Source organism: Canis lupus, chromosome 4 (genome assembly GCF_048164855.1).
Source record: "Canis lupus baileyi chromosome 4, mCanLup2.hap1, whole genome shotgun sequence".
Classification (NCBI taxonomy): Eukaryota; Metazoa; Chordata; class Mammalia; order Carnivora; family Canidae; genus Canis; species Canis lupus.
Genome location: NC_132841.1, coordinates 49,911,306 through 49,928,583, shown reverse-complemented (window position 1 = coordinate 49,928,583; position 17,278 = coordinate 49,911,306).

Here is a 17,278-nt window from a genome sequence, read left to right as displayed (position 1 = left end):
GAGAAAAGGCGCTTGCAGGGAGTTGGAGCAGGACCCCAGGAGGGCGGGGATGCAGTCAGGCTCCCGGGGGCACTAACAGAGCATCTGTGCCCCGGGGAGAGCCCCACACCCCGCGGCCAAGCTCCCTAAAGGGCTGCAGCGCACACGGCTGGACCCGGGAGCAGCTCGGAGGGGCTCGGGCGGAGGCTCCACAGAGAGGGGGCTGCGCGGCCCGGGAGTGCGATTCCAGCAGCGCAGGCCCTGGAGCCCAGGGTGTTGGGGGACACAGGCCAGGATCCGGTGCTCCCCCCGGGACAGGCGGAGGCCGGGAGGACACAGGACAGCGAGGACACTCCTGCCACCGGCGCCCCCAGAGCTGTACAGATCGGGGCCCGGCCCCCGAGCATCCAGGCCCCTGCAGACTGGGAGCTGCGGTAGTTACTGCAGGAGCTGACTCCAGAGCTGGGGACCTGGCCGCCGCCAGTGGGTTTGTTCCTCCTGGAGCCTCACAGGATAAACAACCCCCACTGAGCCTCACAGTGGCCTCACAGAATAAATAGGATAAACAACTTTCACTGACCGGTGCACCAGGCAGGGGGATGAGCATCTCTCCCAAGTGCACACACCTGAGAATCAGCAGAGCAGACCCCTCCCCCAGAAGACCATCTGGAAGGACAGGGGAAAAGCAAGTTATTGACCAAGCAGCACTGGAAAGTTCCAGGGGAAGTCAAGGGATTTACATTATAGAGAATCAGAGGATACTCCCCCTTGTTTTTTGTTTTCTATTTGCTTCCCCCACCCTTTTTTTTTTTTTTTCTCTTTTTTCTCTTCTCTCTTTTTCTGCTTTTCCCAGTACAACTTGTTTCTGGCCACTCTGCACTGGGCAAAATGACTAGAAGGAAAAACTCACCTCAAAAGAAAGAATCAGAAACAGTACTCTCTCCTACAGAGTTACAAAATTTGGATCACAATTCAATGTCAGAAACTCAATTCAGAACCACAATTATAAAGCTACTGGTGGCTCTAGAAAAAAGCATAAGGGACTCAAGAGACTTCATGACTGCAGAATTTAGATCTAATCAGGAAGAAATTAAAAAGCAATTAAATGAGATCCAATCCAAACTAGAGGTCCTAACGAGGAGGGTTAATGAGGTAGAAGAACGAGTGGGTGACATAGAAGACAAGTTGATGGCAAAGAGGGAAACTGAGGAAAAAAAGAGAAAAACAATTAAAAGATCATGAGGATAGGTTAAGGGAAATAAGTGACAGACTCAAAAGGAAAAATCTACGTTCAATTGGGATTCCCGAGGGCACCAAAAGAGACAGAGGTCCAGAATATTTATTTGAACAAATCATAGCTGAAAACTTTCCTAATCTGGGAAGGGAAACAGGCATTCAGATCCAGGAAATAGAGAGATCCCCCCTAAAATAAAAAAAAAAAAACGCTCAACACCTCGACATTTAATAGTGAAGCTTGCAAATTCCAAAGGTAAAGAGAAGATCCTTAAAGCAGCTAGAGACAAGAAATTTCTAACTTTCATGGGGAGAAATACTAGTTTAACAGCAGACCTCTCCACAGAGACCGGGCAGGACAGAAAGGGCTGGAAGGATATATTCAGGATCCTAAATGAGAAGAACATGCAGCCAAGAATCCTTTATCCAGCAAGCCTCTCATTCAGAATAGAAGGAGAAATAGAGTTTCCAAGATAGGCAGAAACTGAAAGAATATGTGACCACGAACCCAGCTCTGCAAGAAATACTAAGGAGGATTCTGTAATAGAGGAAGTCCAAGGGAACAATCCACAAAAACAGGGACTGAATAGGTATCATGATGACACTAAATTCACATCTTTCAATAGTAACTCTGAACATGAATGGGCTTAATGACCCCATCAAAAGGCACAGGGCTTCAGACTGGACAAAAAAGCAAGACCCATCTATTTGCTGTTTACGAGAGACTCATTTTAGACATAAGGACACCTCCAGCCTTAAAATAAAAAGTTGGAGAACCATTTACCATTCAAATGGCCCTCAAAAGAAAGCAGGGGTAGCCATCATTATATCAGATAAACTAAAGTTTATCCTGAAGACGGTAGTAAGAGATGAAGAGGGACACTATATCATACTTAAAGGATCTATCCAACAAGAGGACCTAACAATCATCAATATTTATGCCCCAAATATGGGAGCTGCCAAGTATATCAATCAATCAATAACCAAAGTTAAGACATACTTAGATAATAATACACTTATACTTGGTGACCTGAATGTAGTGTTTTCTACGATTGACAAGTATTTTAAGCACAACATTTCCAAAGAAACAAGAGCTTTAAATAATGCACTGGACCAGATGGATTTCACAGATATCTACAGAACTTTATATCCAAATGCAACTGAATACACATTCTTCTCAAGTGCACATGGAACTTTCTCCAGAATAGACCACATACTGGGTCACAAATCAGCTCTTAACCGATACCAAAAGATTGGGATCGTCCCCTGCATATTTTCAGACCATAATGCTTTGAAATTAGAACTAAATCACAAGAAGAAGTTTGGAAGGATTTCAAACACGTGGAGGTTAAGGACCATCCTGCTAAAAGATGAAAGGGTGAACCAGGAAATTAGAGAAGAATTAAAAAGATTCATGGAAACTAATGAGAATGAAGATACAACCATTCAAAAGCTTTGGGATACAGCAAAAGCAGTCCGGAAAGGGAAATACATCGCAATACAAGCATCCATCCAAAAACTGGAAAGAATTCAAATACAAAAGTTAACCTTGTGCCTAAAGGAGCTGGAGAAAAAACAGCAGATAGATCCTACACCCAGCAGAAGAAGAGAGTTAATAAAGATTCGAGCAGAACTCAATGAAAGACCAGAAGAAATGTGGAACAGATTAACAAAACCAGGAGTTGGTTCTTTGAAAGAATTAATAAGATAAACTATTAACCAGCCTTATTAAAAAGAAGAGAGAAAAGACTCAAACTAATAAAATCGTGAATGAGAAAGGAGATATCACCACCAACACCAAGGAAATAGAAACGATTTTAAAAACATATTATGAGCAGCTATACACCAATAAATTAGGCAACCTAGAAGAAATGGACGCATTTCTGGAAAACCACAAACCACCAAAACTGGAACAGGAAGAAATAGAAAACCTGAACAGGCCAATAACCAGGGAGGAAATTGAAGCAGTCAACAAAAACCTCCCAAGACACAAAAGTCCAGGGCCAGATGGCTTCCCAGGGGAATTCTACCACATGTTTAAAGAAGAAACCATACCTAGTCTACTAAAGCTGTTCAAAAAGATAGAAAGAGATGGAATACTTCCAAACTTGTTCTATGAGGCCTGCATCACCTTAATTCCAAAATCAGACAAAGACCGAACCAAAAAGGAGAATTATAGACCCATATACCTGATAAACCTAGATGCAAAAATTCTTAACAAGATACTAGCCAATAGGATCCAACAATACATTAAGAAGATTATTCATCATGACCAACTGGGATTTATCCCTGGGATGCAAGGCTGGTTTGACACTCGTAAAGCAATCAATGTGATTGATCATATCAGCAAGAGAAAAAACAAGAACCATATGATCCTCTCAATAGATGCAGAGAAAGCATTTGACAAAACACAACATCCATTCCCGATCAAAACTCTTCAGAGTGTAGGGATAGAGGGAACATTCCTCAGCATCTTAAAAGCCATCTACAAAAATCCCACAGCAAATATCTTTCTCAATGGGGAAACACTGGGAGCCTTTCCCCTAAGATCAGGAACAAGACAGGGATGTCCACTCTCACCACTGCTAGGCAACATAGTACTAGAAGTCCTAGCCTCAGCAATCAGGCAACAAAAAGAAATAAAAGGCATTCAAATTGGCAAAGAAGAAGTAAAACTCTCCCTGTTTACAGATGACATGATACTGTACAGAGAAAACCCAAAAGACTCTACCTCAAGATTGCTAGAACTCATGCAGCAATTCAGCAGTGTGGCAGGATACAAAATCAATGCCCAGAAATCAGTGGAATTTCTATACACTAACAATGAGGCTGAAGAAGGAGAAATTAAGGAGTTAATTCCATTTACAAGTGCACCCAACACATAAGATACCTAGGAATAAACCTAACCAAAGAGGTAAAGGATCTATATCCTAAAAACTACAGAACACTTCTGAAAGAAATTAAAGAAGACACAAAGAGATGGAAAAATATTCCATACTCATGGATTGGAAGAATTAATATTATGAAAATGTCAATGCTACCCAGGGCAATTTACACATTTAATGCAATCACTATCAAAATACCATGGACTTTCTTCAGAGAGTTGGAACAAATCATCTTAATATTTGTGTGGAATCAGAAAAGTCCCCAAATAGCCAGGGGAATTTTAAAAAAGAAAACCATAGCTGGGGGCATCACAATGCCAGATTTCAGGTTGTACTACAAAGCTGTGGTCATCAAGACAGTATGGTACTGGCACAAAAACAGACACATAGATCAATGAAACAATATAGAGAATCCAGAAGTGGACCCTCAACTTTATGGTCAACTAATATTTGACAAAGGAGAAAAGACTATCAACTGGAAAAGGACAGTCTCTTCAATAAATGGTGCTGGGAAAATTGGACATCCACATGCAGAAGAATGAAACTGGACCATTCTCTTATACCAGACACAAAGATAAACTGAAAATGGATGGAAAATCTAAATGTGAGACAAGATTCCATCAAAATCCTAGAGGAGAACACAGGCAACACCCTTTTTGGAACTAGGCCACAGTAACTTCTTGCAAGATACATCCATGAAGGCAAGAGAAACAAAAGCAAAAATGAACTATTGGGACTTCATCAAGATAAGAAGCTTTTGCACATCAAAAGAAACAGTCAACAAAACTAAAAGACAACCTACAGAATGGGAGAAGATATTTGCAAATGACCTATCAGATAAAGGGCTAGTTTCCAAGATCTATAAAGAACTTATTAAACTCAACAGCAAAGAAACAAACAATCCAATCATGAAATGGGCAAAAGACATGAAGAGAGATATCACAGAGGAAGACATAGACATGGCCAAGAAGCACATGAGAAAATGCTCCACATCACTTGCCATCAGGAAAATACAAATCAAAACCACAATGAGATACCACCTCATACCAGTGAGAATGGGGAAAATGAACAAAGCAGGAAACAACAAATGTTGGAGAGGATGTGGAGAAAGGGGAACCCTCTTGCACTGTTGGTGGGAATGTGAACTGGTGCAGCCACTCTGGAAAACTGTGTGGAGGTTCCTCAAAGAGTTAAAAATAGATCTGCCCTATGACCCAGCAATTGCACTGCTGGGGATTTACCCCAAAGATACAGATGCAGTGAAACGCCAGGACACCTGCATCCAGATGTTTCTAGCAGCAATGTCCACAATAGCCAAACTGTGGAAGGAACCTCAGTGTCCATCAAAAGATAAATGGGTAAAGAAGATGTGGTTTATGTAAACAATGGAATATTCCTCAGCCATTAGAAACGACAAATACCCACCATTTGCTTCGACGTGGATGGAACTGGAGGGTATTATGCTGAGTGAAATAAGTCAATCGGAGAAGGACAAATATTATATGGTCTCATTCATTTAGGGAATATAAAAAATAGTGAAAGGGAATAAAGGGGAAAGGAGAAAAAATGAGTGGGAAATATCAGAGAGGGAGACAGACCATGAGAGACTCCTAACTCTGGGAAATGAACAAGGAGTGGTAGAAAGGGAGGTGGGCAGGTGTGGGGGTGACTGGGTGACAGGCACTGAGGGGGGCACTTGATGGGATGAGCACTGGGTGTTATGCTATATGTTGGCAAATTGAACTCCAGTAAAAAAATAAAAAATAAAATATAAAAAATAAAAACTGTCATTGTTTGGCAGTTTTCATTTTAAAGGATAAATATTGCTATCAGACATGACAATAATATTATTTTGAATTTGTACACCATATCAAAGAAATATAAACATTAACAGACCAATTAAGTTATTAACTTCTAACAGTGGGGAACAAACATGTTTAAGAATTTGGGCAAGAACACACAACAAATTAATGGAAGAGCTGATAAGTTCATGAAGCCTGTGGATTCAATTTAGTTATTAAAGTCTTATTTGGAAAAATCAGAGGAACTTAAAATTCACACACAGTGGCACATAATTACTTCTTTTGAAATACCATCAAATTCATGAAATAAATCTGTAAGATAATCTATTTTTGATCACATGAAAAGAGTATATGTGGCATTACTGGTATACTTCAGCCTACCTACTCTAGGTAAAGAGGTAACTGGTGTTAAAAATAAGCTGGGAATGATACCTCTTAAAATAAAAATGGGCGTCTTAATTCACCTAGTAATATTAGCTACTTAACTCCCTCAAGGAGATATTATGATGATTAATTGGATCATGATGGAGAGTAATTTATGAAAAAACCTGAGTACTCAAAATTATTAGCATGATTTCACCACAATTATCTCCAATTTTACTCTTTCTTGACTTAAATTTCAATTTTATTGGCTCTTTGATGAAAACAGAAAAGCCACTCAATGCTTGAGGCACACTCTTTTCAGAAGCTACGGAAAGGATTAAAAGAGGCAAATTTTAGTGAATACATGGTGAGAACAACCCTTGAGGAACTGAAATTCCACTGTTTGGCAGCTGCATCTCAAAGGACTCAGGAAAGTTTCAGACATGTATTATAGAATAGTAAGGTAGGAGGGAATCATAGCAATTTTTCCAACATCTATTTCATATGAAAAAATGAAAGCCAGAGTAGTAAAGTGATTCACATATATAACACTACCGTTTGGTGTACTCTTGACTTGAGTTCCTTGACTTTCTATTTTTGTTCAATGGTTTTCTCTGGCCATTTGGTGTTTGGGCACTCAGAAGCATCAGGATATATCTTCCTTTCAATACAGGAGAGAGATGGCTCCTGAAGCAATCTTTCTGATATCTGAAAACAAATGGCATTTATATTAATAGTGTGACACGTATGCCAACCAAAGTGCTTATTTTAGGCACACAATTAAGGCGTGCAGATTGCTCAAGTGATCACTCCTGATCAGAATTATGTCCATAATGAGAATTACAAGAGGTTGTCATTCATGAATCTACACACAATAAAGTAAAACCATCCTGGGCTTTGGTAAGAAAGTAGAGAATATACTTATGGTAAAAGTAAAAGCCTTCAGGTTATAATTAATGTGACTAACCAGCTGCTTTGAGCTCAACAAATCAGTGATATCAATTATTTCTTCTACAGATGATGTAAGAAACCAAAGTCCATATTTCGTATTTACTATGATGCCACCTCTAGGAAATAAATGTTTGAACTGCTTTTAGTAGTATAAATCAATATATGAAAATGTTCCTCCATTTGTTAAATGCCAAGACTATTTCCTTTTTTGTTTTAGCATAAATTCCAGACTGATGAAACTGCAGTGGTGCTCACTCTATTTCCCTTTTAAATCAATCAAGTATTTACCTATGAGGTCAATTACTTAGATGATAAACTTAGTTCAAATAACTTTAAAAGAGTTAATCTTAAAGACTAACATTTTAAATTAATGCATGAGGCAAGCAAACCTAAATAATGTTGTATAGAATATTTCTTTCAAGCAGTCATGTCTGTAAACTTCCTGTTTACCTAATTTGACTTATTTACTTTCATGGGAATATGGATTAATAATAAAACGACTCTCTTGCAAGATTTGTTAAAAGTCTCCTTTCAATTTAGTTTACTTTTCCTTCTGTTTTAAATTTCAATTCTCAAATTACTTAAAAGGAGTGTTGAACTGTAACATCAATACTTTGTAATACTGAGCTTCTTATTTATTTTTGCATAGTTCAACATCTCAACATATCTACTGTATGTTCTTTAGTATATTAGTGAATGTGTCTATGCCTATGTGTCTGTGTGTGTACTCTAATTTTATTTAAAAAAATTGCAGCTGTATGAGGTATAATTTATATACAAAAAACTGCACACATTTAATATATACAATTTTATGAATTTGGACATTACATATATCTGTGATACCATCACCACAATCAAGGTTATATATATATCCATCACATCCAAAAGTTTACTACTGTTCCTTTTCTTTTTCCCTCTTCCTTCCCACCTTCTAACCCTCCCTCCCTCCCTCCCTCCCTCCCTCCCTCCCTCCCTCCCTCCCTCCCTTCCTTCCTTCCTTCCTTCCTTCCTTCCTTCCTTCCTTCCTTCCTTCCTTCCTTCCCTCCTTTCTTATTGTTGTAAGAACACTTAATATGAGACCTACCCTCAACAGTTTTTAAGTACACAATACTGAACTGCTAACTATAGGCACTGTATTCTACAGCAGATCTCTGGAATTTATTCAACTTTTATAACTGTGTTATGCCCATTGAACAACTCCCTATTTCCCCCTCCTCTTGTGCCCTGGCAACTATTCTATGTTTTACTTCTGTAAGTTTGACTCTTTCAGATACCACATAAAACTGAAGTCAGGAAGTGTGTCCTTTAGTGATTGATTGATTTATTTTATTTAGCACAATGTTTTCCAAGCCCATCCATGTTGTTGCAAATAGTAGGATTTCCCTCTTCCATTTAAAGTTGAATAATATTACATTGTGCGTGTGTGTGTGTGTGTGTGTAGACATCACATTTTTTAATCCATTCATCTATTGATTGATATTTAGGTTGCAAAGTTGAAGGATACATAATCAATATACAAAAATCAGTTGCATTTCTATACACTAAAAACAAAGTGTGAAAAGGAAATTAAGAAAATAATCGCACTATAATAGTGTCAAAAGGAATAAAATACTTAAGAAGCGACTTAACCAAAGAGATCAAAGAGCTATACTGGAATATATACTACAATATATTGATATACTGAAATTAAAGAATACATTAATAAATGGAAAGATGTTCATGTTCATGGGTTGGAAAACCTATATTAAAATGTACATATTTCAAACAAATTTAAAGGTCTTCCTTTTGACATAAATCTTAATGTGCATGTACCAGTTGTTAAAGTGTAAGAAAAAATGATAATTTTTTTAACTTCAATCGCAGAAGCAAAATAACAAAGATCTCTATTTGTCGGGCTTCTCATTCTATAAATTTCACTTATTCTCACCATTTTATTGATAATATATATATATATTTTTTATGATAGTCACACAGAGAGAGAGAGAGAGAGAGAGAGAGGCAGAGACACAGGCAGAGGGAGAAGCAGGCTCCATGCACCGGGAGCCCGACATGGGATTCGATCCCCGGTCTCCAGGATCGCGCCCTGGGCCAAAGGCAGGCGCCAAACCGCTGCACCACCCAGGGATCCCTTTTTTTTTTTTTTTTTGATAATATTTTATTACTGTCTTCACGTTTTATACATTTCAAAGCACTTGAAATCTACTTTCTGAGCTGAGTCTCTTGGAATCTCAATAAAATCCCCATGAGAAAATACCATTATTTTCACTTTGTGGATGAGAAAATAGAAGGCACAAGTGGTCAATTTTTTGGTTTCCATAGTGAGTCAGTTGCCATGCATTGTATAGAACTGAAATCTGTGGGTCTTAGATTTTAGTTAATTTTATAGCATTTCACCTCATGACATTACAATTGATACCAAATCTGGATAAAATTCACATAAAAATCAAATACATAAAATATGAGAATATGGTTCCAACAAACTATAATAGCTGAAGGCTGTATTTCACAGCTCTTTCATTTAGACATACAGGAGATAGGGTATTGTTTTTTAAGGTCAAATTGAAGATCTGACTGGAAATTGTGTCTGAATAAGATGAAAAACTTTTCTCAAATAGTTGATAATGTTTTTGACTTATTTACATATTAAGAGTATATGCTGTGAGGTTTGGAGAAGATCTTAAAATTGAAGCAAATACTGAAAGAAATGTTGAAGCAGTAAAGGATGGTTGAAAATAAGGGAATTGGCAAGGGGGAAAGTCTGTTAGGTTATGAATAGGTACAATGTTCCCATCTTCATCTTCTCTTTATCCTAGAGACATACAAAATTCTTATTTTCTCTTCCTGGGAGATATAGTGTAGCTAAGGCTCATATATACAGGGGCTTGATAGAATTAGTCTCATTAGACAATATTGCTAATATTGCCTAAGAAACTGCTATCTTCTATTTCAAAATAATGACTTAAATTAACATTCTCTTTGGCCTAAGAGATACTGCAATTCCTGGGGTGAATTTTTCATTGTGGTCTAGAATTTTTCTTAAAAGAAGTAAAGGAAAAAAAAAACTTTTCACCTTTTATTTTTTAAGTTAACCTTAATAATTGAGTGAACATTGTATTGACCCAAATCTTCAAGTAAACGCAGAAGAGTAGAAAAGGAGGGACACTCAGAATTTCTATCAGTTTGTATCTCTTAAAGGTAGTCTCATTGTTAATATTCAGGTAATGACATTCAATAAGTATAACGTATGAGTGTGCTTTTCTTGACAGCTTGGAAAACCAATCAAAATGAAAGCCTTATAATCACCAAAATGTTAATCTGGATATAGCTACATTTCATTTATATGTGAAATGGTGATTTTGTCTTCATCATGCTTCTTCTTTTCTCATCATGCCTTCTTCTTCTTCTTTTTAGCCTTATTACCAAAGTATACAATATATTTATCCTCAAGTATATTAGTATATTAGGGTGTATGTTTTAAATCCCTGATTGAGATACACACACACACACACACACACACACACACACACACATTTATATTCTCTGAGTACCCTGATGATTTAAACAGTTTGGGTTTTTAATCCTTCTTGCCTAAAATAGTTTTATTGTAATTTAGATTCTGGGCATTTCCTGAGTGAGTGTGATCTATATAGGAATATTTGTACCGCAGACAAATTACAGTGTCTATTCCTACCACAAAATCTCTCCACATGGAGACAAAGTGAATATTTAATTTCCTCCATAAGAAAACTGCAATTCAGGATGCAAAGTTCTTCTTTCCTATGGATAACCTTATTTTTCATTATTTGAATAAACATGACTATAGTCATACTATTAAGAACCACTTCTCTCAGCCAACAATTAAGTGGGAAAGAAAAGAAAAACAAAACAAAACAAAAAAACCCAACATGAGATCAGAGTGATTGGTTCCAATAATTCAGGCATCTTTGAAAATACTATTTGATGATATTTGCAGATTTGTGCTCTATATAGCCTCCATATATAATGCCCGAAGTTAAAAAGATATGAAACTCAGGTAATGCCTCTATCATAATAATGTAATTAAATACAGGAAGATTTACCTTTCTAATTTTACTTGTACATACAGCATACTATTGCAACCCCAGAAACCATTGCTTGTCATTTTGTAAAAATTCTAGTAAGACATTGTACCATTCCAAAGGCTCTTTCAACCAAAGGAAAGAAAAGATATTTGAAAAGCTTTTTTTGTGAGGCATCATAATGTAAGGAGGGCTAAATTATAGAGAGCTGTTATTTTTTAAAATCAACATTTATGCTATCATAGAAGAGACTACAGATAGTTACTATTCTTTTGAGAAATACCAATTCTTAATGATAATGCCTTTGTCACTATGTAGCTACTTCAATTTTTTAAAAATTGTCCTGTATCTATGATAGAATATGTTACACAGTTGACTTTCCTGAGATTACGATGTATGCAATAGAAACATAGGATATGAGATTTGCTTTCAAAGCCAAGAGGTAAGTCAGAATTACATGTTGTCAGAAATAGGTTGTAATTCTTTAAAATGTCCATGTAAAATAAAATATACAATATGTTCAGTTATGTTTATACTAAAAAGGTCATGTAATGAAAATTATCTATCTGTGAATCCTAGAATCCCATGTCACATGATATCTTCCAAGTATTTGGTAGTGAATGAGAAAAGAGGGAATTCACTCTGTCATTTCAAGATCACTCCAGCCCATATACCCATTGTAAGAAGTGACCAATGAAATCACTTCCTCTTTTAAACTGTTCTCTATTTCTCTCTCCTGTCTCTGTCTCTCCCTCTCTTACTCTCTCCGTCCTTCTCCTTCTTCCCTCTCTCCTTTTCCCTCTTCTCTCCCTATGTCCCTCATTCATTCTCTTTTCCTTTGTCAGCAGGGGAGAAAAAAAAGTTGGATTCAGGTGACTAAAATATAGTCATCAGAAAATCCTGAAAGTATAGCGATAGGAATTGAGACAGTAAAAGATTCTCAACACAGTCACCCTGCTTTAAATTTCTAGCTTACAATCATCAGTAGGGATACTCTGAGCCACAGGTAGTTAAGTACTTATGAAGTTTTTACCAGGTACATTACAATACTATAAAAACTGGACACTAGGAGAGGGTGACCTATGGAATAAAAGTCAGAAGTGTATTTTTTAGGCTAATGCTCCAACATTTGTCAATTACTAGATGAAAGGACAAAATCATAGAATTTGTTGAAACATATAATTGAGGCATGAAATTTAATGGAATTATTGGAGGGGTGAATGCATTGTAATTATTAACATGCTGAGCATCCTGAGATCCTTAGGGTCTAATTCTCAAACATTTTGAGCCTGTGGATGGCATACTTTTAAATGGCATATTTTGGGGGCACACACCTGAAGGGATGCTGTGAACTGAATTGTGTCTCCCCCAATTGTAAGGCCAAAGGGAGGTAATTAAGTTTAAATGATCCTAATGGATCATAAAATATGGCTCATAAAATGAGGAAGATCTCTCTCTCCCTCCCTCTCTGCTTCTCTTCCCCCACCTCCAACCTGCTCCACTCCCTCTCTCTCTCTCTCTGGGCATGCACACCTAGGAAAGGCCATGTGAGGATACAGAAAGAAGGTGGTCATCAACAAGCCAGTTAGACGGCTCTCAACAGAAACCAATCCTGCTGATTGAACTGAGACTTCTGGCCTGTGGAACCGTAAGGAAATAAATTTCTGTTGTTTAAGCCACCCAGCCTGTGGCATTTTCTCGTGGCAGCCTGAGCTAGCATACACTTGTGTATTAGTCAGGGTTCACCAGGAAGACAGAACCAATAGGATATATAGATGTACATAAGAGGAGATTTATTACAGAAATTGGCTCACATTATTTTGGAAGCCAATAAGTCCCACAGTCTGCTTTCTGCACAGCCAGTGGCATAATTCAGTCCAAGTCCAAAGGCCTGAGAACCAGGGGAGTTCATGGTATATGTCCTGGTCTGAGTGTCAAAGCCCTGAAACCAGGAGGACTAATGTCCAAGGGCAAGAAAGTATGAATGTCTCAGCTCAGGTGTAGAGCAAATTCACTCTTCCTTACCTTTTAGCTTATTCAGGCCTCCCAAAAGATTGGATGAGCACTACCTGCATTGGCAAGGGTAATCTTCTTTATTCAGTCTACTGATTCAAATACTAATTTCTTCTGGAAACACTCTCACAAGCACAAGAAGAAATAATGTTTTACCAGTTATGTGAGTAACCTTAGCCCTTAGAAATAATGTTTTACCAGTTATGTGAGTAACCTTTAGTTGACATATAAAATTAACCATCAAAATGACATTAACATGTCACCAAGAATCATTACATAACCATATCATATATAGGATAAATAAACACACCCACTAGTATTGGTCTCTTTATCATTGAGTAGAATTTTCTTCCATGATGCCATTTTCTTATATACTGAGGAGCACATTTTTGAATTTTACATTTTGTATACAATCTTGTCTTTGGCACCAATTTTAGATAATACCTCTAAAGTTTTACTTTTACTTGTACCAAGATTTTCACCCTCTTTATCCTGCTCTATAATCATCTTTACCATTTACACAAAAATTTATGTTGCCCAGTGACCAAAATATAGTAGTGTCCCATGGTAGATTTGTGAATCTACCAGAGGTCAAGAAGAGCTATAGGAAAATTTCTACAAATAAAATTCTTACTTTTATTCTACAAATAAAATTTCTAAACACTTAAAATGTAATAGGCATGTCAGTATTGAGACTGAGAACTTATCCTAAGTATTTTGAGAGAGGACCTCGATTGACAGAAGAGTAATATAATAATTCTATACCTATAATAATTCTATACCTCTAATTCTAAGGATTATTTAAGCTTCTGTCCTTAGGAAGATTCTAGGGAAAATATAGTGGGTGTTTAGGTAGAGATAACAAATCTGAAATACTTAAAATAAATGAGACACAGTTATATACTCTGGAAAAAATATATTAATGCTAATAAGTACTATTATTTATTTTTAATCATTATTATTATAAACACATATATGCATTTAGTTATGTGTTAGTACTTCACAGAGAATATCTTATTTCCTCCTGTAATCAATCTTTTGGAGAATATATTATTATTATCCTGATTTTATATAAAAAGCAATGCAATGAGAGATTCAATAATCTGCGCAAGGGCTCACAGTCAATATGTAGGGTAGTAGAACTGAAGCCGAGCCTAGATATGTCTAAGTCCAAAGCTTATGCATATTACCACCTTATAGTTTGTCAGAAATTTGAAGAGCCAATGTTTGAATTCTATCTATGTATCCTCGTTCAGTGATTATTTTGTCATTGCTTGAACATAAAGAACTCTGCAACATAGAGCTCTCTATTAATTTTTTTGGTATCTTAATAGATTGTTCTTATTGAATTGAAATTTGTTTTCCTATAGGCCCTGTCAGTTGGTCCCAGATTTTTCTCTGTTCGTGTATATAGAACACTTTACATGAGAAATTTTGTACAGCTCATCCTTTTATTCATTCATTCAAAAACACAATTCCCAGAAATAAGGATACAGAAAGGAACAAAATAGATACAATTCCTACCCTTTTTAGGTTTACGTGACAGTGGGAAGAGGTAGACAATATGATAAATGAATGCAATATAGAGAAGTGAAAGAGCATAGGCCATGTGGACAGTGGTGGTGAAAATTTGAAGCAGAGAGTTCAAGAAATGTTTACTGAGACCAAAAACCTGAAGGAGATGAGGACATAGACCATGCTATTGGAGGGATGTGGTTTTTACTTTTTTTTTTTTAATATTTTATTCACTTATTCACAAGAGACACAGAGAAAGAGGCAGAGACATAGACAGAGAGAGAAGCAGACTCCTCTCAAGGAGCCAAATGTGGGACTTCAATCCCAGGACACCAGGATCACACCCTGAGGCGAAGGCAGATGCTCAAACACTGAGCCACCCAGGCGTCCCATTAAGGGAAGTGGCTTCTAAAGAAGGAAAATAGTACAGGCCTTTTGAGGAAGAAACACAAAAGGAAGAGCAGGGAAGCCTTTATGGTTGGGGCACAGCAAATACAGACAATTGGAGGAGATGAGAAAGAAGTGACGGAGCTTGTTGAGAAGGGTCTTGAGATCTTTTTAGGTCTTTCTCAACCTCAGCACCTTGAGCTGGATGATTCTTTGTTGTGAGAAGCTGCCCTGTACTCTGTAGGATGCTTAGCGGCATCACGGCCTCTGTCCACCAGATTCCAGGAGCACACTCATCCCTCATGATGGCAACCAAAAATGTCTCCCGACTTTGCTCAGTATCATTAGGCAGGTAAAATCCACTCTTCCTACATCTTTACCAACCATTATTTTAAGGTTCCATCTTTCTCTGAATAAGATAGGAATCCACCGGGTAGTTTTAAACAAAATAAAATGAATTTACCTTTTATTTTGTTGTTTCGTTTGGGTTTTGACCTTACATTTTAAAAGCGTTACTCTTTTTTAAGCTGTCTCTTCTTAAGCTAAAGACACTCCCCCCCCCCCCCCCCCAGCCAGGTCCTTTCGTGGCCCTTGTGTACTGTGCCTTTGCTCCTCTCACTGCGTCTCACGCTGCTGTTTTCTCTTCAAGACGGTGAGGACCCTGCACGCGCCTCCTCCCGGGAACCCCTGGAAGCTGCAGACGCGTGGAACAACTGCTCACGAACAAACAAAACCCAGCTTGCCACCAGCCAAGCCTGGGGGAAGGAGGGAAGGCCCCCCTGAGAGCAGGTAGGAGCCGCGGGGCCACGGTCCCACCAGAAAACCCGCCTCAGCAGGGCGACCTCCAGGCAGGAGGGAGCTCACAACGGGGAGCGGAGGGTTTCCACTTCACAGCCAGCCCCCCTCATTCCCCTCCTTTTTAAGACCTGACCCTCAGACACGAGCCCTTCAAACATCTAGCTTTGAAAACAGTGAGGCAATATGTTAACTTATTCCACCGTGAACACGTTAAAGGAAAATAAACCAAGAGCCCATTACTGCCTGGCCATTCATACCCATTCCTGCCTTTTGCAGTCATGATACCTGAGCATCTACCAGTAATAACTTGAAATGGCTGTTTATTAAGTTCTAGAAAGATTGCATGTATGCCTTACTGTAAAATTATATGCTTTATTAAAAACTTGTTTGAACTGGTGTAAAAAAAAACAAAAACAAAAAAAAAAAAAACAGAAAAACAAAAACAAAAACAAAAGCAAAAATGTGTCCAGGCCTCCCACGTTGGTTTAATAACAGTCTTAGGGAAGAGCTCTCCTGTTTGGACTCAGCCCTGACGGGGCCCAACGCAGAAGGGGCTGCTGGAGGGGCTCCCTGACTTTGTTTGGGAGACGCCCCTTTGCTTGTCCTTGTCCTGAAGCATCAGCCTGACACTCTGGCATCTGGACGCAGGCTGGGGGTCAGCGGGGCTGCTGTCCGGGGAAGGGCATTTTGCGCTCCATCTTTCTCAGCCAGGAGGCACCCTCTTTTTTTTTTTTTTTTTTTTTTTTTAACCTGTGAGCGAAAACAATTGGTCGCACAAGTTTTAATCCAATACAGAGGTGCACCATCTCACCTCCTATTCTATGAAACCTAAAATGACATGTTGGCCGCAGGATTTGTTGACTTGTATAGTTCTTATTTCCAACCAGCCGCTCAGACATACTCACAAATTGCATGTATACTTTCGCTAAGTCACATCCATTTCCTCCTATTCATTGGCTACTTGGCTGCAGTGGGGAGGGAGGTGTGGTGAGGTGGGAAAAGTATTATTCCTCTACATAAAAAAATTCCTATTCAAAAGAAAGGGTTTAACTGAACTTTATATGAATAGTTCCCTAAGAATAGTGCATTAAAGTAGTAGCCAGTGGACAGTCCATCATAAATAAATGCTTTTTAAATAGCTTGTCTCTATAGAAGCCTGATATATCCATCAATCCACAAGCATGAATCCCACATCTACAATATACAAAATACTGTGCGAGATATAGTGATGAGTAATATTTATTGCTTTGCTCTTAAACATGGAACAGGTTTTCTGTTATGTAAAGGTGTTTAC